General features: G+C 41.1%; 13 non-coding genes across 13 annotated transcripts; all 13 read left to right on the forward strand.

Annotated features, from left to right (window-relative positions):
* Positions 1–1,843: 1,843 nt before the first annotated feature.
* On the forward strand, positions 1,844–1,915 carry TRNAP-AGG (transfer RNA proline (anticodon AGG)). The gene has a single exon. It is a non-coding gene; the product is annotated as a tRNA-Pro (tRNA).
* Positions 1,916–2,737: 822 nt separating this feature from the next.
* Positions 2,738–2,809, forward strand: TRNAP-AGG (transfer RNA proline (anticodon AGG)). Its single transcript has one exon. It is a non-coding gene; the product is annotated as a tRNA-Pro (tRNA).
* Positions 2,810–3,615: 806 nt separating this feature from the next.
* TRNAP-AGG (transfer RNA proline (anticodon AGG)) lies at positions 3,616–3,687 on the forward strand. Its single transcript has one exon. It is a non-coding gene; the product is annotated as a tRNA-Pro (tRNA).
* Positions 3,688–4,510: 823 nt separating this feature from the next.
* Positions 4,511–4,582, forward strand: TRNAP-AGG (transfer RNA proline (anticodon AGG)). The gene has a single exon. It is a non-coding gene; the product is annotated as a tRNA-Pro (tRNA).
* Positions 4,583–5,404: 822 nt separating this feature from the next.
* TRNAP-AGG (transfer RNA proline (anticodon AGG)) lies at positions 5,405–5,476 on the forward strand. Its single transcript has one exon. It is a non-coding gene; the product is annotated as a tRNA-Pro (tRNA).
* Positions 5,477–6,299: 823 nt separating this feature from the next.
* TRNAP-AGG (transfer RNA proline (anticodon AGG)) lies at positions 6,300–6,371 on the forward strand. The gene has a single exon. It is a non-coding gene; the product is annotated as a tRNA-Pro (tRNA).
* An 822-nt stretch (positions 6,372–7,193) lies between these two features.
* TRNAP-UGG (transfer RNA proline (anticodon UGG)) lies at positions 7,194–7,265 on the forward strand. Its single transcript has one exon. It is a non-coding gene; the product is annotated as a tRNA-Pro (tRNA).
* Positions 7,266–8,087: 822 nt separating this feature from the next.
* Positions 8,088–8,159, forward strand: TRNAP-AGG (transfer RNA proline (anticodon AGG)). The gene has a single exon. It is a non-coding gene; the product is annotated as a tRNA-Pro (tRNA).
* An 823-nt stretch (positions 8,160–8,982) lies between these two features.
* TRNAP-AGG (transfer RNA proline (anticodon AGG)) lies at positions 8,983–9,054 on the forward strand. The gene has a single exon. It is a non-coding gene; the product is annotated as a tRNA-Pro (tRNA).
* Positions 9,055–9,876: 822 nt separating this feature from the next.
* On the forward strand, positions 9,877–9,948 carry TRNAP-UGG (transfer RNA proline (anticodon UGG)). The gene has a single exon. It is a non-coding gene; the product is annotated as a tRNA-Pro (tRNA).
* An 822-nt stretch (positions 9,949–10,770) lies between these two features.
* Positions 10,771–10,842, forward strand: TRNAP-AGG (transfer RNA proline (anticodon AGG)). Its single transcript has one exon. It is a non-coding gene; the product is annotated as a tRNA-Pro (tRNA).
* Positions 10,843–11,666: 824 nt separating this feature from the next.
* On the forward strand, positions 11,667–11,738 carry TRNAP-CGG (transfer RNA proline (anticodon CGG)). The gene has a single exon. It is a non-coding gene; the product is annotated as a tRNA-Pro (tRNA).
* Positions 11,739–12,531: 793 nt separating this feature from the next.
* Positions 12,532–12,603, forward strand: TRNAP-CGG (transfer RNA proline (anticodon CGG)). The gene has a single exon. It is a non-coding gene; the product is annotated as a tRNA-Pro (tRNA).
* Positions 12,604–12,885: the final 282 nt, after the last annotated feature.

Here is a 12,885-nt window from a genome sequence, read left to right on the forward strand (position 1 = left end):
TTGGGAACCCACCACCACGTGGCGCTCGCCGTTCCCGCCAAAAGTAGGCCCAGGCGCAATGGCGGGAATCCCCCATTCGTTTTGGCGGGAATCTGCGGGGCGACCTTGTAAAATGTCCCCCACCGTCCCCGCTCCTCCCGACGAGCTGATCTCCGCCAAGATGGACGCGGCGGCGAGCAGCAGCTCCGCCAGTCGGGAGTGCGCCTCACGAAGCCCGGCGTCTGTCCCCGGTCGCTCGGCCGGCGCCGTCGACGGACCCTGCAGCGTGGGCAAGTCCTCTTCCTCACCCCCCGCCACCAGCGGCCCCGAGTCGTCCAGGTCTTCCTCGCGGTCAATCCCGTGGGTCCTACGGGTGTTCCTCGTCTCCATACTTGGAAGCCCGTTTCACTTCTGACGCCAGATGAAGTATTGGAAAATGACGGCAGGAAACTCCTTGACGGGAACACACTTCTTTTATTAAATCTTGACTCGTAACAATACAACGCGTGGCCTCTCTTCTTCACAATGCGCTTCTCTTGACTCTGGATTCTGTGCTGCCGGCTCTCTGTGCCTCGTGTAGACTCCGCGCCTCGGCTACACTCCTCTCTCGCCTCGTGTAGACTCTGCGCCTCTGCTACACTCTCCACTCGCCTCGTGTAGACTTTGCATCTCTCTCTCTGGCTACACCATATGCATACTCGGCTCGTGTAGACCTTCCTCTCTCGCTGGCTACACCGTATGCATACTCGGCTCGTGTAGACCGTTCTCTCTCGCTGGCTACACACTATACATTACTCAGCTCGTGTAGACCGTTCTCTCTCGCTGGCTACACACTATACATTACTCAGCTCGTGTAGACCGTTCTCTCTCGCTGGCTACACACTATACATTTCTCAGCTCGTGTAGACCGTTCTCTCTCGCTGGCTACACACTATACATTACTCAGCTCGTGTAGACCGTTCTCTCTCGCTGGCTACACACTTATACCTTACTCTCCTCTACTCTCCATTACTCTCCTCTCCGGGCTCTATCTCTGCACCTTCGTCTTCATTCTTAGATGGTTCCACTTCCGCCCCTGCTCCTCTGTGCATCACCTTATATACCCCTTCTTCCCGGGAGACGGAGCGGATGCGGACCTCAACGTCGGCACCGCTCCTCAGTTACCCAATCCCCACGCGCTATCCCTACGATCCGGTTCCGCTCAGCGCGTGTTTCCACTCCCCGACCAATCACACCGCGCTGCTACCCGATCACTCCCTCTGGGCGCGTCACCGGCACACAGCCAATCAGCAGCACTACCCCCACCCGCGCACTGACGCCTGCTCCTCCCCGTCAGCGCGCGTCACCACACACACACCCGTACATACGCGCTGGCACACGACATATACACCCAGCGCGTATCACCACTACACAAGTACTCGTATTTACGCGCTATGTCGACAGAAAGGTCGCTTGTTGGTCTAGGGGTATGGTTTTCGCTTTGGATGCAAGAAGTTCCCGATTCCAAGCCCGGTAGTTTTACTTTTCTGGGATGTGATAGACAATTATAAGGACAGTACACGAGGACTCCTGCGACCTGAGTTGTATTCATCTCAATAGAGTGTTAGAGTGTGTGGTGAGTAAAGTTAGAAATGTCCTTAAATATTGGTTCCCAAATCATTGTTTTTGTTATAGAAAAGTCATATTGCTGTTCGTACAAGTCAATAGCCATGCATTTTTAACCAACGTCTTGTATTAAGAACATTGTCAAAACTTATTTGTGCCAAAAATGCTCATTATCTCTCAGCAAAGTTTCATCTCATGAGATAATCGAAGTGTTGATTGAACCTCATTTTCATACATTATTCACTGTTTGAAAATGAGTGGCTCGTTGGTCTAGGGGTATGATTCTCGCTTAGGGTGCGAGAGGACCCGGGTTCAAATCCCGGACGAGCCCAAGCACCATTTTCTTGGGGATTGGTCGACAAAAACCCAAGTCAATTTTGAACTGGCCCAGGCTTTTATCTTCACAACTTTTGCTGCACAGCATGCTGAGGTATGGTCAATCAATGCTATAAATGACAGAGCGAAGGGACTCCTTCATTCATCCATGAATTAGCAATTGCCTTTAAATCATGATAATAACTTGGCACCAATGAGGAAATCATGATTAAAATCAAAATTGGTGTAAAATAAGCAATTCACGAAATCGCATCATTGAAATGGTTTTTAGCCTGACTAAATCTGGGCAAATTCTTGACTCATTGTCCTATTCTCCGTCAGTTTACCATGCAAAAGTCATGCTTTTTACATGAATCCTTGTATACAAGTACTCGTATTTACGCGCTATGTCGACAGAAAGGTCGCTTGTTGGTCTAGGGGTATGGTTTTCGCTTTGGATGCTAGAAGTTCCCGATTCCAAGCCCGGTAGTTTTACTTTTCTGGGATGTGATAGACAATTATAAGGACAATACACGAGGACTCCTGCGACCTGAGTTGTATTCATCTCAATAGAGTGTTAGAGTGTGTGGTGAGTAAAGTTAGAAATGTCCTTAAATATTGGTTCCCAAATCATTGTTTTTGTTATAGAAAAGTCATATTGCTGTTCGTACAAGTCAATAGCCATGCATTTTTAACCAACATCTTGTATTAAGAACATTGTCAAAACTTATTTGTGCCAAAAATGCTCATTATCTCTAAGCAAAGTTTCATCTCATGAGATAATCGAAGTGTTGATTGAACCTCATCTTCATACATTATTCACTGTTTGAAGATGAGTGGCTCGTTGGTCTAGGGGTATGATTCTCGCTTAGGGTGCGAGAGGTCCCGGGTTCAAATCCCGGACGAGCCCAAGCACCATTTTCTTGGTGATTGGTCATTTTTGAACTGGCCCTGGCTTTTATCTTCACAACGTTTGTTGCACAGCATGCTGAGGTATGGTCAATCAATGCTATAAATGACAGAGCGAAGGGACTCCTTCGTTCATCCATGAATTAGCAATTGCCTTTAAATCATGATAATAACTTGGCACCAATGAGGAAATCATGATTAAAATCAAAATTGGTGTAAAATAAGCAATTCACGAAATCGCATCATTGAAATGGTTTTTAGCCTGACTAAATCTGGGCAAATTCTTGACTCATTGTCCTATTCTCCGTCAGTTTACCATGCAAAAGTCATGCTTTTTACATGAATCCTTGTATACAAGTACTCGTATTTACGCGCTATGTCGACAGAAAGGTCGCTTGTTGGTCTAGGGGTATGGTTTTCGCTTTGGATGCAAGAAGTTCCCGATTCCAAGCCCGGTAGTTTTACTTTTCTGGGATGTGATAGACAATTATAAGGACAATACACGAGGACTCCTGCGACCTGAGTTGTATTCATCTCAATAGAGTGTTAGAGTGTGTGGTGAGTAAAGTTAGAAATGTCCTTAAATATTGGTTCCCAAATCATTGTTTTTGTTATAGAAAAGTCATATTGCTGTTCGTACAAGTCAATAGCCATGCATTTTTAACCAAAATCTTGTATTAAGAACATTGTCAAAACTTATTTGTGCCAAAAATGCTCATTATCTCTCAGCAAAGTTTCATCTCATGAGATAATCGAAGTGTTGATTGAACCTCATTTTCATACATTATTCACTGTTTGAAGATGAGTGGCTCGTTGGTCTAGGGGTATGATTCTCGCTTAGGGTGCGAGAGGTCCCGGGTTCAAATCCCGGACGAGCCCAAGCACCATTTTCTTGGGGATTGGTCGACAAAAACCCAAGTCAATTTTGAACTGGCCCAGGCTTTTATCTTCACAACTTTTGCTGCACAGCATGCTGAGGTATGGTCAATCAATGCTATGAATGACATAGCGAAGGGACTCCTTCGTTCATCCATGAATTAGCAAATGCCTTTATATCATGATAATAACTTGACACCAATGAGGAAATCATGATTAAAATCAAAATTGGTGTAAAATAAGCAATTCACGAAATCGCATCATTGAAATGGTTTTTAGCCTGACTAAATCTGGGCAAATTCTTGACTCATTGTCCTATTCTCCATCAGTTTACTATGCAAAAGTCATGCTTTTTACATGAATCCTTGTATACAAGTACTCGTATTTACGCGCTATGTCGATAGAAAGGTCGCTTGTTGGTCAAGGGGTATGGTTTTCGCTTTGGATGCAAGAAGTTCCCGATTCCAAGCCCGGTAGTTTTACTTTTCTGGGATGTGATAGACAATTATGAGGACAATACACGAGGACTCCTGCGACCTGAGTTGTATTCATCTCAATAGAGTGTTAGAGTGTGTGGTGAGTAAAGTTAGAAATGTCCTTAAATATTGGTTCCCAAATCATTGTTTTTGTTATAAAAAAAGTCATATTGCTGTTCGTACAAGTCAATAGCCATGCATTTTTAACCAACATCTTGTATTAAGAACATTGTCAAAACTTATTTGTGCCAAAAATGCTCATTATCTCTCAGCAAAGTTTCATCTCATGAGATAATCGAAGTGTTGATTGAACCTCATTTTCATACATTATTCACTGTTTGAAGATGAGTGGCTCGTTGGTCTAGGGGTATGATTCTCGCTTAGGGTGCGAGAGGTCCCGGGTTCAAATCCCGGACGAGCCCAGGCACCATTTTCTTGGGGATTGGTCGACAAAAACCCAAGTCAATTTTGAACTGGCCCAGGCTTTTATCTTCACAACTTTTGCTGCACAGCATGCTGAGGTATGGTCAATCAATGCTATGAATGACATAGCGAAGGGACTCCTTCGTTCATCCATGAATTAGCAAATGCCTTTATATCATGATAATAACTTGACACCAATGAGGAAATCATGATTAAAATCAAAATTGGTGTAAAATAAGCAATTCACGAAATCGCATCATTGAAATGGTTTTTAGCCTGACTAAATCTGGGCAAATTCTTGACTCATTGTCCTATTCTCCGTCAGTTTACCATGCAAAAGTCATGCTTTTTACATGAATCCTTGTATACAAGTACTCGTATTTACGCGCTATGTCGACAGAAAGGTGGCTTGTTGGTCTAGGGGTATGGTTTTCGCTTTGGATGCAAGAAGTTCCCGATTCCAAGCCCGGTAGTTTTACTTTTCTGGGATGTGATAGACAATTATAAGGACAATACACGAGGACTCCTGCGACCTGAGTTGTATTCATCTCAATAGAGTGTTAGAGTGTGTGGTGAGTAAAGTTAGAAATGTCCTTAAATATTGGTTCCCAAATCATTGTTTTTGTTATAGAAAAGTCATATTGCTGTTCGTACAAGTCAATAGCCATGCATTTTTAACCAACATCTTGTATTAAGAACATTGTCAAAACTTATTTGTGCCAAAAATGCTCATTATCTCTCAGCAAAGTTTCATCTCATGAGATAATCGAAGTGTTGATTGAACCTCATTTTCATACATTATTCACTGTTTGAAAATGAGTGGCTCGTTGGTCTAGGGGTATGATTCTCGCTTAGGGTGCGAGAGGTCCCGGGTTCAAATCCCGGACGAGCCCAAGCACCATTTTCTTGGGGATTGGTCGACAAAAACCCAAGTCAATTTTGAACTGGCCCAGGCTTTTATCTTCACAACTTTTGCTGCACAGCATGCTGAGGTATGGTCAATCAATGCTATGAATGACATAGCGAAGGGACTCCTTCGTTCATCCATGAATTAGCAAATGCCTTTATATCATGATTATAACTTGACACCAATGAGGAAATCATGATTAAAATCAAAATTGGTGTAAAATAAGCAATTCACGAAATCGCATCATTGAAATGGTTTTTAGCCTGAATAAATCTGGGCAAATTCTTGACTCATTGTCCTATTCTCCATCAGTTTACTATGCAAAAGTCATGCTTTTTACATGAATCCTTGTATACAAGTACTCGTATTTACGCGCTATGTCGATAGAAAGGTCGCTTGTTGGTCAAGGGGTATGGTTTTCGCTTTGGATGCAAGAAGTTCCCGATTCCAAGCCCGGTAGTTTTACTTTTCTGGGATGTGATAGACAATTATGAGGACAATACACGAGGACTCCTGCGACCTGAGTTGTATTCATCTCAATAGAGTGTTAGAGTGTGTGGTGAGTAAAGTTAGAAATGTCCTTAAATATTGGTTCCCAAATCATTGTTTTTGTTATAAAAAAAGTCATATTGCTGTTCGTACAAGTCAATAGCCATGCATTTTTAACCAACATCTTGTATTAAGAACATTGTCAAAACTTATTTGTGCCAAAAATGCTCATTATCTCTCAGCAAAGTTTCATCTCATGAGATAATCGAAGTGTTGATTGAACCTCATTTTCATACATTATTCACTGTTTGAAGATGAGTGGCTCGTTGGTCTAGGGGTATGATTCTCGCTTAGGGTGCGAGAGGTCCCGGGTTCAAATCCCGGACGAGCCCAGGCACCATTTTCTTGGGGATTGGTCGACAAAAACCCAAGTCAATTTTGAACTGGCCCAGGCTTTTATCTTCACAACTTTTGCTGCACAGCATGCTGAGGTATGGTCAATCAATGCTATGAATGACATAGCGAAGGGACTCCTTCGTTCATCCATGAATTAGCAAATGCCTTTATATCATGATAATAACTTGACACCAATGAGGAAATCATGATTAAAATCAAAATTGGTGTAAAATAAGCAATTCACGAAATCGCATCATTGAAATGGTTTTTAGCCTGACTAAATCTGGGCAAATTCTTGACTCATTGTCCTATTCTCCGTCAGTTTACCATGCAAAAGTCATGCTTTTTACATGAATCCTTGTATACAAGTACTCGTATTTACGCGCTATGTCGACAGAAAGGTGGCTTGTTGGTCTAGGGGTATGGTTTTCGCTTTGGATGCAAGAAGTTCCCGATTCCAAGCCCGGTAGTTTTACTTTTCTGGGATGTGATAGACAATTATAAGGACAATACACGAGGACTCCTGCGACCTGAGTTGTATTCATCTCAATAGAGTGTTAGAGTGTGTGGTGAGTAAAGTTAGAAATGTCCTTAAATATTGGTTCCCAAATCATTGTTTTTGTTATAGAAAAGTAATATTGCTGTTCGTACAAGTCAATAGCCATGCATTTTTAACCAACATCTTGTATTAAGAACATTGTCAAAACTTATTTGTGCCAAAAATGCTCATTATCTCTAAGCAAAGTTTCATCTCATGAGATAATCGAAGTATTGATTGAACCTCATCTTCATACATTATTCACTGTTTGAAGATGAGTGGCTCGTTGGTCTAGGGGTATGATTCTCGCTTTGGGTGCGAGAGGTCCCGGGTTCAAATCCCGGACGAGCCCAAGCACCATTTTCTTGGGGATTGGTCGACAAAAACCCAAGTCAATTTTGAACTGGCCCAGGCTTTTATCTTCACAACTTTTGCTGCACAGCATGCTGAGGTATGGTCAATCAATGCTATGAATGACATAGCGAAGGGACTCCTTCGTTCATCCATGAATTAGCAAATGCCTTTATATCATGATAATAACTTGACACCAATGAGGAAATCATGATTAAAATCAAAATTGGTGTAAAATAAGCAATTCACGAAATCGCATCATTGAAATGGTTTTTAGCCTGACTAAATCTGGGCAAATTCTTGACTCATTGTCCTATTCTCCGTCAGTTTACCATGCAAAAGTCATGCTTTTTACATGAATCCTTGTATACAAGTACTCGTATTTACGCGCTATGTCGACAGAAAGGTGGCTTGTTGGTCTAGGGGTATGGTTTTCGCTTTGGATGCAAGAAGTTCCCGATTCCAAGCCCGGTAGTTTTACTTTTCTGGGATGTGATAGACAATTATAAGGACAATACACGAGGACTCCTGCGACCTGAGTTGTATTCATCTCAATAGAGTGTTAGAGTGTGTGGTGAGTAAAGTTAGAAATGTCCTTAAATATTGGTTCCCAAATCATTGTTTTTGTTATAGAAAAGTCATATTGCTGTTCGTACAAGTCAATAGCCATGCATTTTTAACCAACATCTTGTATTAAGAACATTGTCAAAACTTATTTGTGCCAAAAATGCTCATTATCTCTCAGCAAAGTTTCATCTCATGAGATAATCGAAGTGTTGATTGAACCTCATTTTCATACATTATTCACTGTTTGAAAATGAGTGGCTCGTTGGTCTAGGGGTATGATTCTCGCTTAGGGTGCGAGAGGTCCCGGGTTCAAATCCCGGACGAGCCCAAGCACCATTTTCTTGGGGATTGGTCGACAAAAACCCAAGTCAATTTTGAACTGGCCCAGGCTTTTATCTTCACAACTTTTGCTGCACAGCATGCTGAGGTATGGTCAATCAATGCTATGAATGACATAGCGAAGGGACTCCTTCGTTCATCCATGAATTAGCAAATGCCTTTATATCATGATTATAACTTGACACCAATGAGGAAATCATGATTAAAATCAAAATTGGTGTAAAATAAGCAATTCACGAAATCGCATCATTGAAATGGTTTTTAGCCTGAATAAATCTGGGCAAATTCTTGACTCATTGTCCTATTCTCCATCAGTTTACTATGCAAAAGTCATGCTTTTTACATGAATCCTTGTATACAAGTACTCGTATTTACGCGCTATGTCGATAGAAAGGTCGCTTGTTGGTCAAGGGGTATGGTTTTCGCTTTGGATGCAAGAAGTTCCCGATTCCAAGCCCGGTAGTTTTACTTTTCTGGGATGTGATAGACAATTATGAGGACAATACACGAGGACTCCTGCGACCTGAGTTGTATTCATCTCAATAGAGTGTTAGAGTGTGTGGTGAGTAAAGTTAGAAATGTCCTTAAATATTGGTTCCCAAATCATTGTTTTTGTTATAAAAAAAGTCATATTGCTGTTCGTACAAGTCAATAGCCATGCATTTTTAACCAACATCTTGTATTAAGAACATTGTCAAAACTTATTTGTGCCAAAAATGCTCATTATCTCTCAGCAAAGTTTCATCTCATGAGATAATCGAAGTGTTGATTGAACCTCATTTTCATACATTATTCACTGTTTGAAGATGAGTGGCTCGTTGGTCTAGGGGTATGATTCTCGCTTAGGGTGCGAGAGGTCCCGGGTTCAAATCCCGGACGAGCCCAGGCACCATTTTCTTGGGGATTGGTCGACAAAAACCCAAGTCAATTTTGAACTGGCCCAGGCTTTTATCTTCACAACTTTTGCTGCACAGCATGCTGAGGTATGGTCAATCAATGCTATGAATGACATAGCGAAGGGACTCCTTCGTTCATCCATGAATTAGCAAATGCCTTTATATCATGATAATAACTTGACACCAATGAGGAAATCATGATTAAAATCAAAATTGGTGTAAAATAAGCAATTCACGAAATCGCATCATTGAAATGGTTTTTAGCCTGACTAAATCTGGGCAAATTCTTGACTCATTGTCCTATTCTCCGTCAGTTTACCATGCAAAAGTCATGCTTTTTACATGAATCCTTGTATACAAGTACTCGTATTTACGCGCTATGTCGACAGAAAGGTGGCTTGTTGGTCTAGGGGTATGGTTTTCGCTTTGGATGCAAGAAGTTCCCGATTCCAAGCCCGGTAGTTTTACTTTTCTGGGATGTGATAGACAATTATAAGGACAATACACGAGGACTCCTGCGACCTGAGTTGTATTCATCTCAATAGAGTGTTAGAGTGTGTGGTGAGTAAAGTTAGAAATGTCCTTAAATATTGGTTCCCAAATCATTGTTTTTGTTATAGAAAAGTAATATTGCTGTTCGTACAAGTCAATAGCCATGCATTTTTAACCAACATCTTGTATTAAGAACATTGTCAAAACTTATTTGTGCCAAAAATGCTCATTATCTCTAAGCAAAGTTTCATCTCATGAGATAATCGAAGTATTGATTGAACCTCATCTTCATACATTATTCACTGTTTGAAGATGAGTGGCTCGTTGGTCTAGGGGTATGATTCTCGCTTTGGGTGCGAGAGGTCCCGGGTTCAAATCCCGGACGAGCCCAAGCACCATTTTCTTGGGGATTGGTCGACAAAAACCCAAGTCAATTTTGAACTGGCCCAGGCTTTTATCTTCACAACTTTTGCTGCACAGCATGCTGAGGTATGGTCAATCAATGCTATGAATGACATAGCGAAGGGACTCCTTCGTTCATCCATGAATTAGCAAATGCATTTATATCATGATAATAACTTGACACCAATGAGGAAATCATGATTAAAATCAAAATTGGTGTAAAATAAGCAATTCACGAAATCGCATCATTGAAATGGTTTTTAGCCTGACTAAATCTGGGCAAATTCTTGACTCATTGTCCTATTCTCCATCAGTTTACTATGCAAAAGTCATGCTTTTTACATGAATCCTTGTATACAAGTACTCGTATTTACGCGCTATGTCGATAGAAAGGTCGCTTGTTGGTCAAGGGGTATGGTTTTCGCTTTGGATGCAAGAAGTTCCCGATTCCAAGCCCGGTAGTTTTACTTTTCTGGGATGTGATAGACAATTATGAGGACAATACACGAGGACTCCTGCGACCTGAGTTGTATTCATCTCAATAGAGTATTAGAGTGTGTGGTGAGTAAAGTTAGAAATGCCCTTAAATATTGGTTCCCACATCATTGTTTTTGTTATAGAAAAGTCATATTGCTGTTCGTACAAGTCAATAGCCATGCATTTTTAACCAACATCTTGTATTAAGAACATTGTCAAAACTTATTTGTGCCAAAAATGCTCATTATCTCTCAGCAAAGTTTCATCTCATGAGATAATCGAAGTGTTGATTGAACCTCATTTTCATACATTATTCACTGTTTGAAGATGAGTGGCTCGTTGGTCTAGGGGTATGATTCTCGCTTAGGGTGCGAGAGGTCCCGGGTTCAAATCCCGGACGAGCCCAAGCACCATTTTCTTGGGGATTGGTCGACAAAAACCCAAGTCAATTTTGAACTGGCCCTGGCTTTTTTATCTTCACAACTTTTGCTGCACATCATGCTGAGGTATGGTCAATCAATGCTATAAATGACATAGCGAAGGGACTCCATCGTTCATCCATGAATTAGCAAATGCATTTATATCATGATAATAACTTGACACCAATGAGGAAATCATGATTAAAATCAAAATTGGTGTAAAATAAGCAATTCACGAAATCGCATCATTGAAATGGTTTTTAGCCTGACTAAATCTGGGCAAATTCTTGACTCATTGTCCTATTCTCCATCAGTTTACTATGCAAAAGTCATGCTTTTTACATGAATCCTTGTATACAAGTACTCGTATTTACGCGCTATGTCGATAGAAAGGTCGCTTGTTGGTCAAGGGGTATGGTTTTCGCTTTGGATGCAAGAAGTTCCCGATTCCAAGCCCGGTAGTTTTACTTTTCTGGGATGTGATAGACAATTATGAGGACAATACACGAGGACTCCTGCGACCTGAGTTGTATTCATCTCAATAGAGTATTAGAGTGTGTGGTGAGTAAAGTTAGAAATGTCCTTAAATATTGGTTCCCAAATCATTGTTTTTGTTATAGAAAAGTTATATTGCTGTTCGTACAAGTCAATAGCCATGCATTTTTAACCAACATCTTGTATTAAGAACATTGTCAAAACTTATTTGTGCCAAAAATGCTCATTATCTCTCAGCAAAGTTTCATCTCATGAGATAATCGAAGTGTTGATTGAACCTCATCTTCATACATTATTCACTGTTTGAAAACGTGTGGCTCGTTGGTCTAGGGGTATGATTTTCGCTTCGGGTGCGAGAGGTCCCGGGTTAAAATCCCGGACGAGCCCAAGCACCATTTTCTTGGGGATTGGTCAATTTTGAACTGGCCCTGGCTTTTATCTTCACAACTTTTGCTGCACAGCATGCTGAGGTATGGGCAATCAATGCTATCAATGACATAGCGTAGGGACTACTTCGTTCATCCATAAATTAGCAATCATGATAATATCTTGACACCAATGATGATACCATGATTCAAATCAAAATTCGTGTAAAAGAAGCAATTCAAGAAATCGCATCATTGAAAGGGTTTGTGCCTGACTCAATCTGGGCAAATTCTTGACTCATTGTGCTATTCTCTTTCAGTTTACTATTCAAAAGTTATGATTTTTACATAAAGCCTCGTATACAAGTACTCTTATTTATGCGTTATGTGGACACAAAGGTAGCTTGTTGATCTCGGGGTGTGGTTCTCGCTTTGAATGCAAGAAATTCCGGAATCCAAGCCCGGTAGTTTTATTTTTCTGGGATGAGTCGGCCATCATAAGGACAATACACGAAGACTCCTGCGACCTGAGTTGTATTCATCTCAATATATTGTTAGAGTGTGTGGTGAGTCAAGTTAGAAATGTCATTAAATATTGGTTCCCATATCATTGTTTTTGTTATAGAAAAGTGATATTGCTTTTCGTGCAAGTCTATAACCATGCATTATCAACCAACATCTTGTATTAAGAACATTTTAAAAACTTATTTGGGTCAAAAATTTTCATTATCTCTCAGCAAAGTTCCATCTCATGAGATAATCGAAGTGTTGATTGAACCTCATTTTCATACATTATTCACTGGTTGAAAACGTGTGGCTCGTTGGTCTAGGGGTATGATTTTCGCTTCGGGTGCGAGAGGTCCCGGGTTAAAATCCCGGACGTGCCCAAGCACCATTTTCTTGGGGATTGGTCAATTTTGAACTGGCCCTGGCTTTTATCTTCACAACTTTTGCTGCACAGCATGCTGAGGTATGGGCAATCAATGCTATCAATGACATAGCGTAGGGACTACTTCGTTCATCCATAAATTAGCAATCATGATAATATCTTGACACCAATGATGATACCATGATTAAAATCAAAATTCGTGTAAAAGAAGCAATTCAAGAAATCGCATCATTGAAAGGGTTTGTGCCTGACTCAATCTGGGCAAATTCTTGACTCATTG

Source organism: Lampetra fluviatilis, chromosome 24 (assembly GCF_964198595.1).
Source record: "Lampetra fluviatilis chromosome 24, kcLamFluv1.1, whole genome shotgun sequence".
NCBI classification, from domain to species: Eukaryota; Metazoa; Chordata; class Hyperoartia; order Petromyzontiformes; family Petromyzontidae; genus Lampetra; species Lampetra fluviatilis.